This window comes from Marmota flaviventris, chromosome 5 (genome assembly GCF_047511675.1).
Source record: "Marmota flaviventris isolate mMarFla1 chromosome 5, mMarFla1.hap1, whole genome shotgun sequence".
NCBI lineage: Eukaryota > Metazoa > Chordata > Mammalia > Rodentia > Sciuridae > Marmota > Marmota flaviventris.
This window is the reverse complement of record NC_092502.1, coordinates 61,141,788-61,161,987: the sequence shown is the minus strand read 5'-3', so window position 1 is coordinate 61,161,987 and position 20,200 is coordinate 61,141,788. Positions and strand designations below refer to the sequence as shown.

General features: G+C 43.5%; 1 long non-coding RNA gene across 5 annotated transcripts; it reads left to right on the top strand.

The window, feature by feature from the left end:
• The first annotated feature begins 234 nt into the window (after positions 1-234).
• On the top strand, positions 235-19,373 carry LOC114103630 (uncharacterized). 5 transcript variants are annotated; one of them, XR_003584706.1, is made up of 6 exons: positions 235-486; positions 746-790; positions 12,247-12,410; positions 13,173-13,326; positions 17,901-18,004; positions 18,801-19,373. It is a non-coding gene; the product is annotated as an uncharacterized lncRNA (long non-coding RNA). The 5 variants fall into 5 exon arrangements; XR_003584705.1 differs by having other exon boundaries at positions 729-790; XR_011707576.1 differs by lacking the exon at positions 12,247-12,410 and having other exon boundaries at positions 243-486.
• The last annotated feature ends 827 nt before the right edge of the window (positions 19,374-20,200 follow it).

Here is a 20,200-nt window from a genome sequence, read left to right as displayed (position 1 = left end):
AGCTGGAAATACCCCACTCAGGCCAAGCTGCCTTTTGAGGGCCAGGATGAGGAGGGGGAGTCCCCAGGCAGGTAGAAAGGCCAGCGCAATCCCATTGGCTGCCCAGGGCCCTCATCACTTGTTTCTGGGCAGACTTTTGGATTCATAAGGCTCTTAGGATGTTTCCAGAAACAGACAAATGTGTTCACTGCCTAGACAGGAAATCACTTTGAAGCAGAAAATGGCTATATCTGACTCCCCTCTCCTTCATGCATAAGTGGGTGCAGGAAGGGGCTGTGTATCTTCGATAAGCTTAAACAAATTCTCTCTGGCCTCAGTTATGTCCTTTCAAAATGGGGAAGGAAGGTTGGACTTGGTGTCCTCTCTGCTCCATCTGAGAGTCGGTGCTGTTAAGGCCCTGGCAACAAATGCTTGCCACCACTTATGAAGCCTCTGTGCCAGGCACTGTGCTAATCATTCCCCTGTTGGGACCCTGAGACTTTTCAGGTGAGGACCCCAAGACTTTCAGAGGCCAGGTGTTTGCCTGTGGTTTAAGTCTGGAAAGTGATGGAACCCACACTCTTGACCACTCTCCCCTTCTGCTTCCTGATGTTCAAATTGTGGGGTTCAAATGCAGGAGAATGGAGCCTCTGGAGGGAGAGGAAAAGGATGTGAGGGCTGGGAAGCAGCCTAGGGAGAGTCAACAGTGCCCGCAGGGACTTACTGCCTCCTATCTGTGGCTCATGCAGACTTGGTCTCCCTCCAGCTTCCTGACAGAAGAACACCTAAGAGCCTTGGACCCTCTAGAGTGGTAAGTCTTTTTGTTGGCTAATGAGATGACTTGTGGCTAAAAGCTCCCCTTCCCAGTAGCTCCAGGATGGGCAATGACTGCCAGATGAACGAACCAGCGATGAGGGGGCTGGGGCTTCCAGATATCCATGGAAAGGAGAGAGGCTAGAGATTGAGTTCAAACACCAATACCAATGATTGAATCAATCATGTGTATCTTATGGAACTTCCATAAAACTTTAACCAATAGGGCTTGGAAAGCTTCTTTGTCCATGTGCCAATAAGATGGTGTACCTCAACTCCACAGCAGAAGCTCCTGTGCCAGGGACACTTTCATACCTTACCCCCATGTACCTCTTTGGCTGTTCCTTTATAATAAACTGTGTCTTTTATAATAAACTGGTAAATAAAGTTTCCCTGAGTGTCCCTCCTCCTAGAGAACAGACTGGAAACTTACTCTCCAGACACAGAAAGAGCATGACCCTGCACTGAAGCTGGCCAGTCTTCTCTCCTGGCCAGAATGCTAGAAGCCAGGCTTTCTCCCTCTGTGAAAAGAAGGAACCTTCTCTGGGGGGCCTGACCATGCCAGGAGGATGTACTTGAGATTCTGACATTGGGGATTCCCAGATGAAACAACGCAGCCAGGTAGCCCTACAGGAAGCCCTTATCGAATAAGTCTGCTCATGGGCCACAGCTTCCACTTGATGTTTAGAAAATCAAGGATTAAGGGCTGGGGTTGTGGCTCAGTGATAGAGAGCTTGCCTGGTGTGTGTGAGGCCCCGGGCTTGATCCCTAGTACTTGGGGGAAAAAAAAAAAAAGCAAGAGGATCACTTAACCCTAGCATTTCAAGACCAACTTGGGCAATATAGCGAGATCCATCTAAAACAAAGAACAGGATGTTATAAGGCATAAGTACTACAGAAGAACAAGAAAAAGAGCTCTTCAAGACGAAAGATACAGGCTGGGGCTGGGGTTGTGGCTCAGTGGTAGAGTGCTCACCTAGCACAGGTAAGGCACTGGGTTCGATCCTCCAAACCACATGAAAATAAAGAAAGAAAAGAAAAAGGAAAAATACAGGCTGGGTATGGTGGCACACACCTGTAATCCCAGTAGTTCAAGAGGCTGAGATATGATTGAGAGTTCAAAGTCAGCCTCAGCAAAAACGAGGTGTTAGGGCTGGTGTTGCGGCTCAGTGGTAGAGCGCTTGCCTAGCGTGTGCAAGGTGCTGGGTTCAATCCTTAGCACCACATAAATATAGATAAATAAAACAAAAGTATTGTGTTCAACTACAACTAAAATATATACATATATATATATATATATATATATATATATATTTTTTTTTTTTTTTTTTTTTTTTTTTTTAAAGCGAGGCACTAAGCAACTCAGTGAGATCCTATCTCTCAATAAAACACAAAATAGGGCTGGGGATGTGGCTCAGTGTTTGGATTTCCCTGAGTTTAATTCCCAGTACCAAAAAAAAAAAAAAAAGATTAAAAATAGAGGTGGAGCACCATGGCTCACGCACCTATAATCCCAGCTACTTGGGAGGCTGAGGCAAGAGCTTTGCAAGCTAAGGCCATCCAGCTTTGGCAACTCAGTGAGAACCTGTCTCAAAAATTAAAAAAAAAAAAAAAAAAGAAGAAGAAAGAAAGAAAGTGACCGGGGGACCAGGGATGTAGCTCAGTAGTAAATCACTCCTGGTTTTGATACACAATGCCACACACAAAAAAAGGCAGATGATAAACAGTTGAAAATGAAAGATATTTTGTAATATTCCAGAAAAGTAAACCACAAAGATGAGAGAGAGAGAGAGAGAGAGAGAGAGAGAGAGAGGGAAGAAGAGAGAGAGAAGGGAATTAAAGAACAATCTAGGAAGGTCAATTGCAGAGTTCCAGAAATAGAGAACAGAGAAAATTGAGTGAAACAATGATTTTATAAAATTTCCAGAACTCCAGGACATACATTTTTAAACTGAAAAGGCCCAATGAGTACCAAGGACAATATATGAAAATAATTTCACAGCAGAAACACATCACTGTGAAGTTTAAGAAAAATAAATACTAAGAGAAGATTCTGTAAATTTCCAGACAGAAGAAAAAAACAAGATAGATACAAAGAGTACAGAAGGAAAGTGACTTTAGACTTCTCCTCCTCGCTCTTCATCTTCTTCTCCTTGTCCTTCCCCTTCTTCTTCTTTATACTGGGGCGAACTCAGGGGTGCTTCTATTTTGAGACTAGTTCTCCCCATGAAGTTGCTTAGGGCCACACTAAGTTGCTGAGGCTGGCTTTGAACTTTTTAAAATTTTTTTTATTTGTTCTTTTTAGTTATACATGACAGTAGAATGTGTTTTGACATATTATACATATGTGGAGTATGACTTTCCATTTTTATGGTTGTACATGATGTGGAGTTACACTGGTCATGTATTCATATATGAACATAGGAAAGTTAGGTCCAATTCATTCTACTGTCTTTCCCATTCCCATCACCCCTCCCTTCCCTTCATTCCCCCTGTACAATCTGGTGAACCCTCCCCCAGCCTATTGTGAGTCAGCATCCATATATCAGAGAGAACATTCCCTCTTTGGTTTTTGGGATTGGCTTATTTCACTTAGCATGATAGCATCTAGTCCAGTTCCATCCATTTACTGGCAAATGCCATAATTTCATTTTTCTTTATGGCTTAGTAATATTCCATTGTGTATATGTATTGCTTGGCTTTGAACTTTTGATCCTCTTGCCTCAGCCTCCTGACTTGCTAGGATTACAGGTGTGAACAACCACACCCAGCCTAGACTTTTTAATTGTAATGCTGGAAACCAGATAATGAAGCAATGCCTTCAAAATCCTTTGGGAGCTGGGTAAGGTGGCAGCTCACACCTTATAATCAGGAGGATCTCAAGTTCAAAGCCAGCCTCAGCAACAGCAAGGTGTTAAGCAACTCAGTGAGATCCTGTCTCTAAATAAAATATAAAATAAGGATGGGGATGTGTCTCAGTGTTCGAGTTTCCCTGAGTTCAATCCCCCATACCAAAAATCCCTGGACACACACACACACACACATACACACAAAACACACACACAAAATTCTATGGGAAAATGATTTCCACCATAGAATTTTAGAATCTTCACTAAACCAAATTATTTAGTATGTAGTATCATATTTTCAGCCATCCACTGTCTAAAAAAATTCCTTCCATAACACCCTTCTTCAGAAGGCCTCCATGAAAATGAGGAGTTCATCAAGAAAAAAGGAAGAGACAGGATAATGGGAAACTAAAACTCAGCTAAAGAGAGGAAATGGGGATCCCAAGGGTTACTTACAAGGGGAAATCCAAGGATAAAGCAACAGGTCTCAGTTGGATCAAGCCCAACAGTTCTGAGACACAATTCTTCAATGAGAAAAATTGACAGCTATCTGGTATGTCTGAATGTATTGACAGGCCATTTAGGTCATTTTTTTTTTTTTTTTGGAAAATATGAGGTTGGATTATAATAATTTTGTAGAAAATGAAGCAAATGAAAAACCAAGACCACCACTAACTCCTAGGGAAACAGAAGTCATATAGGGAACGAGCAGTAGAAGCTAGTGTACTGTGTAGCAGACTTATGAATAGCATTCATATTGTCATGATGTGGTAAATGTTGAATGTTGATTTAACCAAACACATATTAGGGGCATATGGGAAGATGAGAAGACAGGAACAGGGACTTTGTGGGGTGAGGGTGGCAAGGGAGAAGAGAAAGCTAAATCTTCATCTTCCACAGTGGAAAACCAAACAGATAATGTCAAAACTGGAAAAATCAGGAAGTAACAATACCGGAGTCATTCAGAGACTGAGAAATAAATACCTAAATCAACTGAAATTTTTGAAAGTGATATAAAAAGGGGATTGAGGTTTCGCTGTTTTTCACAGCAAACCTTGGAGAAGTATTTGATTCTTCAAACTATGTGAATTCATAACTTTGATACAAAGTAAAACTAAATTTAAAATGAAGAAAAAAATACATCAAAGCCAGTAGACTCTAAGCTGATTGTAATAGATGGGAGTCCAAAGCCTTTTTCCCTCTAAAGCAACTTTAGGATAGGGCTGAGAGTGACCCCAAGGTCATCCTGTGCTCCTCCCAGGAGGCTATAGACTGATTCCAGCCTGAAAGGTAGGTCCCTACACTGAGTGCCCCAGGGTGAGCTGGACTAGTTTGCCCTCCGATACTGTAGGTTATTGGTGCCAAGTTCATGTTGAAGTTTGAACATTAGAGAAGCGCGCCGAGGCAAGCATATAAAGCAGGGTTAATTTAAAAAGGGGTAACATAGACTTCTTCCTGGAGGGAGAAGGGGGCCATAGCTGGTATCCTGGTATCCCCAGAAGTGAGGCCTTCTGCTCTTTTTGTCTTAGGCTTCCTTTGCTCTCCTCCTCTCCTCCCCTTTATGGCTCTCCTTCCTGAGTACGAGACTAGGCCCAGGAAGCTTGGTGGGCTGGTCAAAATATGAGAAACTGGTGGGCTGAAGGGGGAAGGGCAGGATGGTGCAGCCTGGGACAGTTTAATTAATAACCTGTAGGGAGGGGCAATTCATCCTTCAACAGGTAGGCCTGCCAGGCAGGCAGTCTCCTGGGACCTCTCTCCCCCTTTCTCCTCCATGGTCCCTAAATTCCTGATGAGCAAGGAACAGAATGCCAAGCGGCAGGCAGGCAGTGCCTGCCCAGCCTGTCTACCATCCAACAAGGCAGTAACTTCAGGTGTTGACTTCTTTATGGGGCCTCCTTGGACAGGTTACCTTAGCAACAGGTTGGAGCAGGGGCAGGTTCTTGATAAGGGCAGAGGAAGGGCTCTGAAGGAATTTACATTTCAATCCCTCAGGGGACAGTCTCAAATTGGCCTCCTTGATCCGACCTGACTCGATTTACCTATCTATACTGACTGCCTGTCCAATTTTGTCTTCACCTCCATCCCTCCTAACTGGGTAAGTTCCAGCTTCCTAGTTATTACACAGGCCCATTGCGTAGCCGAGAAGCCTTGTGTCACCCACCTCTGCCTGTATGGGGAGGGAGACAGGAAGCAGAGGGACTTGGATGTCACATCTTATGGGGAGATGAAAAAGGTGGAATCCACCTCCCATATTGTTCATAGAAGAAAGTCTGACTCAGAGAGGGGAAGGGAACTGACCCACGGTCATACAGCAAGGTCACAGAGTCGAAAATGGCCCCTTGCAGTACAGTGTGAGTGTTCAAAACAAAAGAATTCCCAAACAGATCCAAAACAGCCAATTCCAAGGCTGAAGAAGGTGAATCTGAGTCATCTCCCCCTTTCCCCCCACCAAACTCAAAGACTACTGGGGTTTGTCAGAATGGCTCAGGAGCCGACTTGAAGGGTCAATTGCCAGTCAAATACAGGTCAATGCCAGACTTAAATAGAATCATTTATCTGCTCCTTTAGAGGAAACTGTAGTTCCATTCCAGGTGATGAGGAAACACTCTTTCCAGAACAATGGAAGTTTCTTGCATTGTTACAAAGGAAAAGGTAGAGTTTTAAAATTACCTTTTTTGTAACTCCCAGTGTAATAAGTGATCAGGAAAGGGTCACCAATGAAGGCCAAGGCCATGAAATGGAAACTTGGGGAGAACAGACTAGTCACATACCAAAGTAGCAACCCAAAGCTCCTTGTTGCTTAAAAACAGGGAAAGGTGTTTTACAGTAGTATAAATAGTGCCGTTTTGCTGTTGTCACTTTAAGCAAGTGGTCAAACAGCCTCATCAATGGCAGGACAACCTGACATGTGCCTCCAGATAGAATATGCTAATACCATTTAGCATCAGCTGGGTAATATTTTTGCCAAAGATTTAACCTGCATCTACCTTTAGGCCTGAGTTCCAATTTATAGTCAATACAAAGAGTAGAAGAAAACATTAAATTTAAAAAATTGAATCATTGTAACATTGACACTGGTCGGGGGTGGGTTTCCTCACAGCATAGGCACATCATGTGTTTAAACCACATTGAAATTTCTCAGCAATTATCAAGAGTTGCCAGGGGTGGTGGTGCATACCTGTGATCCCAGCAACTTGGGAGACTGAGGCAGAAAGAGAGCTATTTTAAGGTCCATCTGTGTAGCTTAGTGAGATCCTGTCTCAAAATAAAATAAAAAGGGCTGGGGATGTAGCTCAGTGTAGAGTACCCCTGGGTTCAATTCTTTTTTCTTTTTTTTTTTTAATATTTACTTACTTATTTTTGTTTTCGGCGGACACAACATCTTTGTTTGTATGTGGTGCTGAGGATTGAACCCGGGCCGCACGCATGCCAGGCGAGCACACTACCGCTTGAGCCACATCCCCAGCCCACCCTGGGTTTAATTCTTAAACTGAAAAACAAAACAATAAAATTGCCAAAAGTTTTCTTTTTTTTTTTTTTAATGGTATTGGGAATGAAACCCAGCAAGCAGCAAGTTGCATATGCTAGATAAATCCTGTACCACTAACAGTTATCTTTGTGTGTGTGTGTGTGTGTGTGTGTGTGTGTTGCTGGGAATTGAACCCAGGGCCTTGTGCCTGCAAGGCAAGAACCCTACCAACTGAGCTATATCCCCAGCCCAGTTTTCTCTTTTGATAGGGGAAAAAATTCCAACTCTACTACTTACCATATATGTGATTGGCAAGTTATTTAATTTATCTGTATCTCAGTTTCCTCATCTGTAAAATGGGCATGCTAGTAAAACCTATCTCATCAGGTTACTCCAAAGATTAAATGAATACCCACATGCCTGACACAGAAAAAGTGTGCAATAAATATTAGATAGTTCAGTGATACAACTTTTTCTGCAATTTGTTAAATCTGAATCTAGGATCCTCCTGCATACATGCAGAGGTTTGGAGCTGTCCAATAGAAACTAAGGGGACCTCATCCTCTCTGAACCTTCCTGGGAGTCTGGTCCCATGGTGTCCTCCCTACACTAGTCTAGGTGACTGCCTGAGCAGTCCCAGAAATATGGATTTCTTCCAGTTCACCCTGGGTGGGCCAGGCAGGCAGTCTCCTGGGACCTCTTGAAGCCAGATTTAAAGTTAGGTAGTCAGTGTAGTTAGATAAATCGGGTCTAATACGGAGTGAAATCTAAAATGGAGGCCATGCTGAGAATGATTCCAGGAAAAGCAGGACAACTCATGGAATGTTAATGAAGTCCCGAAAAGGCCCTAGGCCAAAGTCCACCTCAAAGAAATGTTAATGAACAGCCCCCAGCAAAAAGGTGCTGACTCAGAAGTCCTTCCTGACCAGATTACTTCTTTGGCCCACCTGTGTCCCACCCCTCGGGCCTTCCCACCTACATTCCATCACTGAAAGAACTATAAAAAGGGGAGACAACATCCCTTCCACGGATTCCACCTCTTGGGTCCCCTTCTTCCTCCGGGAGAAGTCTTTTCTGCTGTCCTTTAATAAACTTCTAATTTCTACTCTGTCCTTGCCTCGGCGTGCTTCTTTGGTGTTATTCTTCAACATCGGGGAAGCAAGGACTTGTCACCGGTCAACAGCGGTAACACTCTCTCCCCAGTTCTTCTCCATGGTCCCTAAATTCCTGATGAGCAAAGCCAAGCGGCAGGCAGGCAGTGCCTGCCCAGCCTGTCTACCATCTAACAAGGCAGTAACTTCAGGTGTTGACTTCTTTATGGGGCCTTCTTGGACTCCGGTAGTTTGGTCACGAACAGGGACTGAAAAAGTGGCTCTTTGCGGGGGTGGGGGAACAGGCCTGAGTTCTAGTCCTTTATTTGCTATACTTGTTCCAGGAAAATACACATCATTTCTCTTGGTCACTCATTCATTCATCCTTCAACAACTATTCATTGAGCATTTACTTGGTGCCAGGCACTATTCTAGGTGCTTGGGATGCATAGCAACACATGGACATCCCTGGTGGCAGGAGACAAGCAAGTAATTTATATTGTGTTGGAGAATGTCAAGTGCCGTGGCAAAAAGGAAAGACACCGGTGGAGAAGGGGGCAGGTTCCCGTATTTTATAGGGTGTTGGGGTGGACCTCACTGACAAGGTGAGATCTGAGTGCAGGCTTGAGGGAGGTGAGTAGTTGCAGGTCCATGTCTGCAGGAAGAGTCCCCGACAGAAGGCAGGCCAGAGCTGTTCCTACGTGGAAACCTGCCTAGTTGTCTGAGGAGCAGTAAGGAGGCTGGGTGGCCCAGTGGTCTCGGATTTTACTCTGAGTGGAAGATGAAGCCAGGGGAAGGTTTTGAGCAGAGGAGGGCTGTTATCTGACTTGTGTATTAAAAGGATGGTTGGACTTGCTGCAATGAGAATCTGTTCAACTGGGGAAGATAATCCCCGGGGACTGCTGTGAAGGTCAGAGGGGAGACTGGCTGGAGAAACACTTTTTAAAAATGTTTTTATTAGAGCCTGAGAGTTATACACAGTAGTCGGGTTCATCCTGACAAACATGGAATTCCATTACAGTTCACCATTTCCCTTTTTCTCTCCCTTTTCCCCTCCATTCTCCCTCCCCCCACCCTCATTCTCCCCACCCCCTCTCCTTCCTCTATTCTGCTGGACATCCTTTCCTTGTCTGTTTATATTTGATTGGTTCTTTTTACTTATACATAGAAGTGTGAAATTCCCTGTGGTGTATTTATATATGCACAGAACATGGTTTTTAAGAATTCATTGTGCACTGCCTCCCCTTTCCCAACCCTCTACCTCTGCACTACTGATCTGATCTTCCCTGCCTCTTTTTGATATTTTATCCTTCCCATTTTTTTTTTTTTTTTTTTTTTAGTACCAGGGATTGAACCCAGGGGCACTTAACTTTGAGCCACATACATCCCCAGCTCTTCTTATGTTTTCTTTAGAGACAGGGTCTCACTGAGTTACTTAGGGTCCTGCTAAGTTGCTGAGGCTGGATTTGGACTTGCTCCATCCTCCTGCCTCAGACTCCTGAGACACTGGGATTATAGGAGTGCACCACACGCCAGGCTCCTCCTTTTTTATTTTATGCTGTCTTCTAGATATGGAAGAAAACATTCCACCTTTGAGTTTCTAAGTCTGGCTTTTTTCACTTAGCATCATGATGTTTTCCATTTCCATCCATTTACTAGCAAATGCCATAAATTCATTTTTTTTTTATGGCTGAGTACAACTCCATTGTGTATATATACCACAATTTCTTAATCCATTCATCTACTGACAAGCATCTTAGTTGATTCCATAATTTAGCTATTATGAATTGTGCTGCTGTAATACGTATTGAAGTGCATTGCTAAAGTATGCTAATTTTAGTTCTTTTGGGAAATACCAAGGAGTGGGATAGCTGGGTCATATAGTGGTTCTACCCCTCTTTTTCTTTCTTTCTTTTCTATTTTTTTTTTTTTTTTTTTTTTTTTTGGCGTGCTGGGGATTGAACCCAGAGTCTTGTGCATGCTAGGCAAGCACTCCACCAACTGAACTATATCCCCAGCCCTACCCCCTTGTTTTCTGAGGGATCTTTATACTGCTTGTCATGGTGGTTGGATCTACTAGTCTGAGGTCCCACCAACAATGTACAAGCGTACCTTTCCCCACTACCTTGCCAGTATTTTTTTTTGCCAGTATTTATTATTACTTGTATTCTTGATCATTGCCATTCTGAGTAAGTAAGATGAAATTTTAGTATAGTTTTGATTTGTATTTCCCTGTTTACTAGAGATGTTGAACATTTTTTTCACATATTTCTTGACCATTTGTGTTTCTTCATTTGAGAAGTTTCTGTTTAGTTCCTTTGCCTGTTTATTGATTGGGTTATTTGGTTTTTGGTGTTAAGTTTTTTTTAGTTATTTATATATTTTGGATATTAATTCCCTATTGTTGGAGTAGGTGACAAATATTGTCTTCCATTTTATAGGCTCTCTCTTCACATTCTTAATTGGTTCCTTTGCTGTGCATAAGCTTTTTAATTTGATGGCAATCCATTTATTGACTCTTGGTTTTATTTTTTGAGGTTTAGGGGTCTTGTCAAGGAAGTCTGTGCCTACCCCTATGTGACGGAGTTAACCCTGTTTTTATGTATCAGTTGCAAGGTTTCTGGTCTAATTCCTAAGTCTTTGGTCCATTTCAATTTGACTTCTGTGCAGGGTGAGAGATAGGGATCTAGTATCATCTTTTGCTATCCAGTTTTGGGAAAGCACTTTGTAATAAAAGGCCCTATATATAGTTACAATGTTCTGGGAAAAGAGGGGCTCTGCTCTTTCCCATCCTACTTAAGAGGCAATTGAGCTCCCGTTGAGGAGTACGGCTTTCACATCTGGGACTCCCCCAACTCTTCCCTAGGGTGAAGCACCATCTGGCAGGTAGGTAAAGGCATGGCTTTGGACAACTGCTGAGTGGGACTGAGTCCTGCCCCTGTGACTCAGTCATTCAGCAATATTTATTAAGTAGCATTTCAGTGTCAAGCAGGATCTGAACTGGTAGCTGGGGCAGAAGCATTTAGAGCCAGCCAGGGTTGGAGTGAGGATTGAGTCTGTGTGGGGATGGGGGTGGAGGTGTCAGATATTAGCTGAAGTGCAAGCTATCGATGGCTGGGGGAGGGGGTCAAGAGTCAAGCTGTGGCCAGGACAGGTTGCAACCTGAGGTTGCAGGCAGGGGGAGCAGCCTCCTGGCTGCAAGCTGGAAGGGCAGGCCTGATGGGGCTGCAGCCTTGAGTGTGGGGAAGAGGGGAGGAAGAGTGAAAAGTCCAGAGGAAGAGTGGACACAGCTCAGCCCAACTGTACATGGAAAGAGGGCGGGACCAAGATGCCACTGAGACTTCACGTGTGGGTGATGGAGAAGTGATGATGTTGTTCATAAAAACAGGAAGTTCTTGGCATATTTGAGGAACAGAAACAAGTACAGTGCGTTTGAGTGCAGCGAGCAAACAAGTGAGGGGAAGCCAGGAGAGGGGTTTCGAATGGCACTGACGACACAGGCCTGGGCCAGACCATGCAGGCCTGGGCTTCTTGGGAATTATTCTAGACATGGTGGCCAGCCAGGGGAGGGCAGGGGGCAGGCAGATGCTGGCTCTGGCTCATTGAGGATTGATGTGTGGAAGGGTAGAGAATTAAGGGGGTCAGAGTGGGACTCTGGAAGCTAGTTAGGAGTCGAGGAGTTTAAAGAGTGGTGACTTCAGGTGGTGATGGAGATGGAGAGAAGGGGAAAGATTTGAAAGCTGTTTTGAAGGTGGAAATGTTAGGACTTGGAATGGGAGAGGGGAGAGAGAAGTAAAGATGGTACCCATGGTGGTGGCCACTGAGATGGGGAAGACTGTGAGAACACATCCTGAAATAGGTAGAACCCAGAGTTCTGTTCTGGCTGGGCTCTGCGGACGCCCACGTGCAGACATCAAGTAGACAGCTGAGGACACCACTCTGAAATTTAAAAAAAGCGAACATACATTTGCGAATGCTCAACAGGCAGACAGTATTTAAAGCCAGAAGATGAGGGCCATGCTCTGAGGAGCCTCTGTGTTTACAGATTGGCTGGAAGAGCCCTGAGCAGGGAGGATTCCATCTTCTACCTCAGTAAAGGCTTGGAGGAGGAAATGATCACCTGGGTCAAATACTGCTCAGAGGACAAGCCAAACAGGGAAATACCCACTGCGCTTGGCCACATGGAGGTGATTGGCAACACTGACCAGAGTAGGTTTGCAAATTGATGTGGGGGGTGAGTGGAACCGTATGTGAGGGGAAGCAGGGGCAGGACAGCAGCTGGGAGGGGACATAGCAGGGGCATGTGTATGAGTGTGCTTGTCTGCCAGGGGAACAACACAGCAGGATGGAGAGGCTGATGAGGCAGCTGAGGGAAGGCACTAGGAGGGGTCCCTACACAGCCAGCACTGTGAGCCCCACCGTAAACATGGGACAGAAGGAACAGGAATGGCTTCTGGTTAGGTCCTGAATTGCCTCTCCAAGAAGCCGAACCAACTGACACCCTCTATTTTTCCTGCTCCCTAGGACTCAGACCATCCTCCTCGGCTTATTTCTTTCACTCTGCTACCACTTCCCCTATCCAGTGAGCTGGAGGGAGAGTGGAACTCCTGAATCACAGGCCTAGCTCCTGACTCTTATGGGTCCTGGAAGAGCTCTAGTTACCTCCTCATTCATTCATTTATGTTTTTATTTGTTTGTTTGGTACCAGGATTGAATCCAGGAGTGCTTAACCACTAAGCCACACCCCCAGTGCTTTTCTATTTTTTATTTTGAGGCAGGGTCTAATTTGCCCAGCCTGGCCTCAAACTTGAGATCCTCCTGCCTCAGCCTCCTGAGCTGCTGGGATTACAACTCACATGGATAACTTCGACCTCCTTTACTCTCCAGACAGGCTTAATACAAATCCTACCCAGGAATGAAGGCTTTCGAGCATTTTCTCACATCTCTGATATTCTGCTTTCATGCCTCTAGAGTCAGTATGCTTACTATTTCCATGAAGAAACCAATGGAGTCAATAGAACAGCAGAGCAGTTCAGTGCATGGATCTGATCCAAGTTGCTTTGGTTAAATTTTAACTCTGCTACCTACTAGCATCTTGTACCTCAGTTTCTTCATCTGCAAAAAGGTAATAATAGTAGTATCTCTCTTTTTTTTTTTTTTTGTGGTGCTGGGGATTGAACCCATGACCTATATCCCCAGCCCCAGCAATATCTTTTCCTAGTATGATTATGAGAATTAAATAAGATGCTACATTTTAGTTGCTTGGTGTTATGGTTTAAATCTGAAATATCTCCAAAAGCCCATGCTCTGGGAGTATGGTCCCTAATGTAGCAAGGTTTGGAGGTGGGGTTTTTAGGCAATGATTGAATCATGAGGGCTCTGACCTCATCAGTGGATTAATCCAACTGATGGATTAATACATGCATAGCTGGACTGACTACTAGGAACCTGTTTGGAGGAAGTAGGCCACTGGGAGCATGCTCTGGAAGGGTTTATCTTCTCTCTGGCCCCCTCCTCTCATTCTTTGCTTCCTGGCTGCCATGAGCTGAGCAGTGTCCTCTGCAATGCCTCTCTGCCATGTTTCTCTGCCTTGGAGCCAGCTGATAATGGATTGAATCTTCTGAAACTATGAGGTATTTTGGTCACAGAGACAAAAGGCTAACACAGTAAAGGTTTAAAAAATTTACATCTACTAACATCATCAAAATCAATGTTATATTCCTGAGTAGAGCTATAACTTACCTCCCATAACCATCACACTTTAAGTCTAGCCCACCCTCTCATTCACTTACCTGCAGGTTATTCTATTGTTCTGCATTTCTCAATTTTTGTTTTTTCCTGAAGCCAGGATTTTTAATCCAAGGTCAATTACTCATTGTACAAACATGATTTTCCTAAGACCATTGTTTCTCCCTTACAGAGTCACTGATTGTTTCCCAAGCAGGCTCAACTTTGTCAAACGCACAACTAGGGGTGGGAGCATGGTAGCTTCAAGGCTTGTGCTCCTGCCCTCACAGGCCTGTATATTGTATCCCCTAGATTTGGAATCTCTGTCAGTGGGTCCCTTTGTTTATATACCCTAAGTATCTACTATTAGAGTAGGATTATATTATGATGAAGAGCCCAGCTTCTGGAGCCAAACAGCTAAGGTCAAATCCAGTGGTGTGATCTGGGCTGACAGTCTCCCAAAGCCTCAGTTTTCTCATCTGAAAAATGGGACTAACATTAATCTAGCCTATTTCATAGGGTACTGTGTGGAGTAAGAGAATGTGTGTAAAACACTCAGCATAGTACCTACCTCAACAAATATTTAGTATGAATATCTAGGGCTATGCTATTTAACATGGCAGCCATAGCCACATGTGGTGGTTGAGCTCTTTAATATATGGCTAGTCCAAACCAGAAAAAAAAATTTTTTTTCAGTACTGGGGATTGACCCAGGGCCTTGCACATTCTGAGTAAGTACTCTACACTGAGCTACAACCCCAATCAGCTAGTCCAAATCAAGATACATTGAAAGTATAAAAGACACAATGGATTTCAAATTTAGTACAAAAAGAGTAAAATATACTTATAATAGTTTCTTTATATTGATTACATGTCATAAAAATATTTTGGACATGTTGGGTTAAATAAAATATTACTAAAATTAATGTTGTTTTTATGCTTTATTAATATGGCTACTACAAAATTTGAAATTACATATGTGGCTCATTTTGTGGCTTGCATTATATTTTTTTGGTGCTAATTCTAATGGGTTCTGCTGTTTTTCAGTAGGGGAGAAGAGAGATTTAAATTTTACTGATTGCAATTATCTGAGCTGCAAGGGCTCTTTGAATAGCATAGAGTCCAACCTCCTCTCTATAAAGTTAAGAAAAGGCCTAGAAGAAATGTGATATGCAAGCTGGACTTGGTGGTACATGTCTGTAATCCCAGTGAAATCAGAAGGTTGAAGCAGGAGGACAGCAAGTTGAGACAAGTCTTAGCAATGCAGTGAAGTCCTCAGCAACTTAGCAAGACCCTGTCTCAAAAATGAAGCCATCCCTTCATTTTTGAAAAATGAAGAGGGCTGGGGACATGGTTCAGTGGTTAAGCACCCCTGGGTTTAATCTCCAGTCCCAAAACAACCACAACAACAACCACAACAACAACAAAAGAAATATGCAGGACTGGAGATATAGCTCAGTGGTAGAGCACTAGTCTAGCATGTGTGAGGGTTAGGATTCAATACCCAGCCCCAAAATAAAATTAAAAAAAAAAAGGAAACAGAATTAGAACCAATGCACCCACATGGCAGACAGTTCCTGCCACAACGATGCTGCCACCTCGTGGTCATCCATATATAATAGATGCAAACTCCTATAGCAACTGGGCTCCCTTCAGATGCAGGACTCTGCTACCATCTACTTCTCAACCTCTGCAGACATGAGGACAGAAAAGGTCTGCCTCCTGTGACCCTTGGCAGCCACACTGCTCTAGACGGTAGGGTGATTAAGAGCACAATTTGTGGCTATAGGTGTGCACTGTTTCAGGTGCTGGGATACGTAGTGACCTCATTAGACAAGTCCAGTAATTGCCCAGGCTAGGGCTCTAATGTGAGGTTTGTGGACCAATGTCAGCACTACTTGGGAACTTATTAGAAATGCAAATCTTCAAGCCTTCAGCAGAAACCATGGGATCTGAATCTGATGAATGCTCGTGTTGGAGAAGCATTGGACTTGGTGATAAAAACATATATCAGGTGGCATTAAGGGCTATAAATACAGCAGAGTAAATGAATAACTGGAGAATGATGGCCAGAGGTGAGGGATGCTAATGATGGCCAGATCAGGGAAGATCTGGCTAATAAAATAACAAGTTCCAGCAAAGATCTGAAAGCGAATACCTGGAAGAAAGGAAGAGGCAGGACATGATTCACTGCAAGATACTTCCTGTAAATCACACACACATACAACTCTGCCTACATCTCCTCACCTTACAGCCCACAACTTAATCACATGAACCACACCTAGCTGTCCAGGGAAGCTGAGAATTTGTATTTTTCTTTCTTTTTTTAAATGTTTTTCGGCACCAGGGATTGAACCCAGGGGCTCTTAACTACTGAGCCACATTCCAACCCTTTCTATTTTATTTTTTGAGATATGGTCTCACTAAATTGCTGAGGCTGGCTTTGAACTTTTCAATCCTCTTGTGTCAGTCTCTTGGGCCACTGGGATTTCAGGAGTGAGCCACCATGCCTGACTGAGAATTGTAGTCTTTATTCTGATCAGTCATACATCCAGCTAAAAATTAAGATTCCTAATTACAATAGAAAATGAAGAGATTGTTTCTGCCACAATGATTCTGGCGTAATCAGCCTAGGGGGGGTGTGGGTCTTGTTTTTCATGTATATGCCTCCAATCATGGAGAGATTCCTACTCATGAAGTGGTTTTATTCTATTAGCAGCTGTTATAAAACTCTTTATTTGAGGTTCAATTCTATTTTCCACAACTCCTACCCACTGGCTGACTTCTATTCCTCCCTCCCTTTCCTTTCCTTTCCTTCCTCCCTTTTCTTTCCTTCCTCCCTTTCAGTACTGGGGACTAAACCCAGGGGCATTCTACCATTATTATATCCTCCTTTTTGTTTTGTTTTTTTTAAAGATAGGGTTTCATTAAGTTGCTCAGGCTGGCATCAAAATTATGATCCTCCACCTCCATCTCCAAGTCACTGGGAGTAGAGGTGCATGCCACTGCACCCAGCAACTTCTACTACTTTAGAGCTATATCAACAAGTCTGCTGCCTCTTCCCCCAAGATACAACTTTGAGTCCCTCATATATCTTCTTCTTGGGCCACTTAAGGCCAACAATATTCCCCTGAATTTATATTTTGAGAAAGGTTTTACTGATCCTGCATCAAGAGACTGAATTGCTTTGATAGTACCTTCTCTGGGCAACAGGAGGCTACCACCCCATGTACCTGGGTGAACGAAGGTTGATTGGAAGACAGAAACATCTAGTGAGACTAATGTTCTCAGGAAGAATTCAGAGGAGGTTTTCCAGAAGTATATTTAGTTTCAGTCCTCTTGCAATTGTCTCTCTGTTCTGTAATTTCTTCAGATTTATTTTGGAGATCAGTAATTCTTCCTTCAGCTGCCATTTAACCTATCCACTGAGCATTTAATTTCAATAATTACATGTATTTTTCCGAGAATTTTCTTTGGTCTTTTTCACATGTACTTAATTATTATTTATAGCTTTTGCCTGGTCTTTTTTTGTTATTCCACTGTGTATTTCCTTAAACATTTCATACACAGTTGTTTTATATCTTAATACCTTAAGTCTTTGGGAGTATCTAAGTGTTTGATATTTCTGCTCTCTTGTTCTTGTTTTCGTGTGTACTGACTTCTTTGTAGTGGGAAACTGGAGGGCCTCTGTTGTGAATGGCTTTCAAAGATTGGCTTTTGTTTCTGCCAAGAGTTTAGGAACACTACTTCCTGGGCCTACATTAGCCTAGAGATTCAGATTATCTCTGGCATCATGTGAATGTTGAGCTCCCTCACCTTGGTTTGGGGGTGTAGGGACAGAGCCTCAGCTCAACCCCCTGGCTAAGGAGCCCAATTTGCTCTCAGGGCTGGCTCAGCCTTCTTTGACTGAATCTTTCTGTTCCCTAATCCATTTCCATCTTGACATCCTGTATCTTTCTCATTTCTTTAAAGCCCTTGGAGATCTCCTTTGGAGCCCTGGAATACACATTTTGTTTTAATTTATCCAGGATCCAGAAAAGTCCTTCAAAGTACCACTTGGCTGAACCACAGAAGAGGTAAGTATATTCATCCATCTTCCTACAATTCATCAAACAATCTAACAATCTTTATTGAGCCCCTACTTTGTGCAAAATTGGCCAGGTGCTGGGTAGCAGACAATGAGCAAGGCATACTCCTTGCCCTCTCAGAGCCCATGTCAGTGGGAAAAAATAGGCTATTACACTAGAGGGTGGCCAATGGTGTCATGTGGGAATAGAGGCACTATGGGAATTCAGTGGAGGGGTATCCTGAGGGGCAGTGAGGAAGGAAACTCAATGGGTGAGAAGAGCTGGTTCTCAGATGAGCAGAAGACAATAAGGCCACATGAAAGTGAGCAAATGCCAAAGGAGCCAAACTGAGGGTGGAGAGGCCAGGGAAGGACTGGGGAATTAGAAAAGGGAAAGGAACTGTTTGGCTTGGGCAGTGTGAGGGAAGGGTGAAGGGTGTGACCAGCTGGGGCAGACAAAACACTGAGATTCCCTGAGGAGTCTGGATTCTATTCTGAATAGATCAGGGTGGGGCAGTGACTTAACAGAAGGGAACAGCAGTTAGCATTTACTTCCACAGTGCCCAGAATGGAAGCAGGGACCTCAGGCTTGGCTCTACTGCAGAGCTTAGCCTCCAGCCCTGCAGTATGGCCCAAGGATAGGATGGGGCCAGAGAGAAGACAGGAAGTCTTGTAAATGGTGGTGAAGTGAGGCCTGGTGGGGTTGCAGTCATAGCCGTCACCTTCAGGTTATGTACTCAGGCTGGGCTTTCAGGGTCTGAAGGTTCAGTAGGCAACAGCCCCCATCAAGTTCTTTCCCACCTCAGTGGCTCATAGGCTGCCAAGTTCCAAACTGAGCTGCACAACTTACGAATTCCTGCAAACAAAACCCTGGCCCTGCTTCCAAAGACCTGGATGACTGCATTCCTGGTTACCAGGATACAGCAGAACAAGTTGCAATGTCCCATCACAGGAAATATAAAGAATGCTCCAGCAACTGCCAGCATTTTCCCACCAGGATTCCAGCCAGCTGTCCTTTATGCTGCTTGGCACAAGAACTGAAGAGGCATTAAGAATAGCAGCAGCTTCTTCAGTGCCAGGCACTGTGCTAAACACTTCCATCCTGTGATCCCCAGGCAGCAGTCATTGCAGGCGTTTTCACTAAATGGCTGACTCTGCCTAAGGTTGCAGGCTGAATCTGCGTACTAGGATTTTAATCCTGGCATAGCCACCTCTTGAGGGTCTCTGCCTGGGAAACAGACAGGATGGAAGCACCCCATTGAAGAAATTTTTAGATATTAAAAATTTACAAATGTTTCCATGTACCAGTCACCCAATTTTCTTACTGATACTATCTTATCTGTATTTGTCAGAAGAAATAAATGTTGGTACTTTCTAAATTCCTCTGGTCTTTGTCCTTGATTTTCATGACTTGTGACAATTTAAGGAGTATCTTGTAGAATGTCTTCTAATCAGTTATGGGTCTTTAGGAAAAAATATCAAAAGGTAAAATGCTCTTCCTACCATGTCAACCCAGAGGGCAAATATTGACATGATTTTTCACAAGTGATGCCAACTTTACTTTGGTTAAGTTAGTGTCAGTTTGCTCCCACAGTGAAGTTACTATTTTCCCTTTTTTTATATTCTTTGGAAAGTAAGTCACCCAGTTAGGCCCACTCTAAGGTAGAGTATCTACTTACATTTATTGGAATTCTAAGACTTATATCCCCTGGTCCCCATTTATTAAAATTTTTAAGATCAGTATGTGCCAGGTGCAGTGATGCATGCCTATAATCCCAGTAACTCAAAGCTGAAGCAGGAGGATCCCAAGTTTGAACCCTGGTAACCTGAAACCCTTTCTAAAAAAAAAAGAATGGGGATGTAGCTCAGTAGTATAGTACCCCTGGGTTTAATTCCCAATAAAACACAATCAACCTGGAGTCACTATTTTATGTTTTATGCTTTGGGTTTAACCACATGCTTCATTTAAAAATGAAAAAAAAAAAAAAAACACGGATTTTTAAAATGATTTATTAAAACATCATGCCAAGGTTAACAAATTTAGAAGAGACCACATAATGTAGATTTCATTTATAGTGAGATCCTGTCTCAAAATAAGAAATAAAAAGGGCTGGGGATGTTGCTCAGTGGCTGAGCATCCTTGGGTTCAATCCCTGGTACCAAAAACAAACAAAAAAACCAAACCACTGAATTGCATAAAGAGGTG